Below are 2,950 nucleotides of genomic sequence, written 5' to 3'. Positions count from 1 at the left end.
AAATCAATTTTTTTCGCGTTCAACTTCATGTAGTGATTGAAAGTTCGACACCCATGTCGCAGTTGAACGTCTAGCGTCGCCTAGACGCATAGGACTTCCCGTGCGATACTTTATCGCGTCTAAATCCCGTATTGGCGGAACGTTCGTGTTCCTTGCGGACGTGGCTGTGTACCCATTCGATGCTCTGGCTTTTCTGCCCTCGTACAACCGTTCGGGTACGGCGTATTCCTGCGTTGCTATCGGAACAGATCAGTTGCGAACCCACAGCCACCACAACCTTCTCCTGCACTCTTGACCCACCGTCGCGGTTTTTATGGTGCACTTTTGCGAAGAGCCTCAAAGGGCAGAAGGGTTTTAATAGTACGGAGCAACCACCTTCTTTTTCTCACAGGATCGAGCTATCCGCAAGCGCCGCTGGTCATTGCGCTTCCCGCCGATGCCGAAGATGTTAACCAACCAGCCGAGCTGATCGAGCGACCGGTGGTGGGTTGGATCCGTTTCATTCCGTTTAGCTGTATATGCCGTCATTCCAGTGCGATCGTTTACTTCCTCCAAATCGAACGCCTTCCCTAGCGACTTCTGCGCTGACCTTTTCCTCGAGCACTGGCCGCTAGCACCCGATCGCGGATGCATTGTTGTGCCCTGGTGCACCGGATAGTAAAGTTCATTTGATGGTCCTGGGAGAGCCAAAGCTCCACCCTGCTTGGATGATGTTTTACTGGAGCTATATATGACATTCCACAGTGGATGATACCACGTCGCGCTGACCGTGTTAAGGAAAAACGTTTTTTTAGTAAATCTAAAGCAACGGGATATTTATGAGGCTCCAGTTGTTCTGGTAGCATACATTCCGAAATGGCTGTAATAGTTGGAAGAGATGAAGCACGGATAGTTACCGTTTCCCTTTATTCAATGAATGGGGTCGCCATATGGATATGTAACAAGCGCAATTCCAATACACGGTGAAATGATAATTTTGTTTATTCTAAACTTTATCTTCATTTTCATCATTTGTATGTTGTTAAAAAGAGTCATTGTTCATAAAATTATATGAATGTCTTGAAAATGACAAAATATGACACCGTCATAAGCTGAAGCTTATAATTTTTTAGAATATAGTCATCGTATTTCTATGATTAGAACTGTCAATTTAATAATAAAAAATGGAAGAATGTGTACTAGTCTGCAAAGGTTTATCTTAGCTGTAGTGCTTCCTGTTCTTTCCTACGGCTAAATGCAATAAAATGAACTCTGCTCTTGATGCTTATCGAAAACTCTTATCAGATATTCTAAATGGTTCATGAATATCCTTCAATTCTACATTCTGCTTTCCACTCAATCGTTAATTTTTCACGTCACAGTACCCAATGAACCAGCACTTGTCGTTTGAGAGGCGAGATCGAACAGTATTTTTCCAAAATGGTCATCGATGGTCATCGTTAAATAGACAAATTTTCCCAGTAAAATCGGATGTGACGACGCAATTTGTAAGGGTGGTGTATGCGTTTTCCTCTACCCTCTCACCTAACGATATATTTAAATCGATTTCTCAACACAAGACTTTACCTAGACAGTGGTTATGTGGAGATTATGGTTCAAAAGCTTCGCCTGTGTACCAAAGACGCTGGCAAAGATGTACGTGCTGCTACGCCCGATTAGGTTTTCCGGTAGTTCCCACGACACTTGTACCATTCCCGTTGAACTGCTCTTCGCTTGAGGAAGCGCTTGTTCAAACGATATTGAGCTGCTTGTGGTACACGGTCATGGCTTATTTAATATTATTTCACTGATATTGATGAAGAAACTCTAGTTGAAATATTCTACTCTGCTGTTGAGAACACGGAATTTTGAGATTTTTTGCATACATTTGATGGGTATCATTATAAACCAAACCTAAAAAGCGCTCTTGCATACTTCATTTTTTAGGTATAATCTGTTGAATGTTAGATTGATGAGTAAAACGAACCATTATAAACCACAAAGCAAATGAATCTTATGATAAGAAAATATTTAATTTTGGTGTTTCCATCATTCCGTATAATGTGTTTGTTTTGTTTTGAATGCATTTCTTTTAACTTCGAGACTGCCATAAAACAACACATCTTTTCGTGGTTTAATTGACTATCGTTTGGAATTGACCATGCCTTATGTTTTATTTAATTTAAACATTTTAATAAAAAGGTTAAACCGGCGATTCGGTGACCATTTGGCGTGAGGGTTATTAATCGAGTCGGAGCACGCATTTCTCAGGAATAATTGTGATAAAATTAAGGAATAGTGAAGTGCTTTGCAAGCTAAACTATAAAAAAAGGTCCATATGATTTTTCAACAATGTATAATAATCGAAAAGTAAATAGGATCATAAATTTCAAAACTTCAATGCAAATGTATTCTACCAAACGATTATCACTTTACGTTGACTTTACTTTATTTTTGTTTGCAAAAAAGTACTTTAATAAGTACCTATACAGGCATTTCATTAAAGTGCAACGGGTTGTTAGTATTTTTGCTTAATTATAAAATTAATCAATATACATGCTCTGTATTGAAAATGATTATTTTTCCAACCAGTAAATCCAGGCCTTTGGCAATTCTGGAACCAGCAAACCTTTTTCCCTTACTAGCGAAGACAAAATGTCAGTTGTTTAAACTCCTCTGCAATGATGCAACCGTGGCCTGGAAAGTACTAGCTCCTTTAAATTTCAAATGAACGTCGTTGGTGACGATGACGTACATCTTCGGCCAAAGCCACGGTAACAGTTTGTGCTTTCTTTCGCGACGTATGTGTTTTAATTTTGTGTTAATTTTTTTCCTCTTCTTATCCAGTTCAGCGTTTCCCATACGCGCTCGGAGCGCTCGCTTCTTTCGCTGGCCATTTTCGCTATCCACGAGCGAACGGCTGTGATTTCCTCACTGCGATAATCCTTTTTCCGAATGCGCACGTGTTTTA

Source organism: Anopheles ziemanni, chromosome 3 (assembly GCF_943734765.1).
Source record: "Anopheles ziemanni chromosome 3, idAnoZiCoDA_A2_x.2, whole genome shotgun sequence".
Classification (NCBI taxonomy): domain Eukaryota; kingdom Metazoa; phylum Arthropoda; class Insecta; order Diptera; family Culicidae; genus Anopheles; species Anopheles ziemanni.
The sequence above is the reverse complement of the archived record's forward strand: the minus strand, read 5'-3'. Positions refer to the sequence as shown.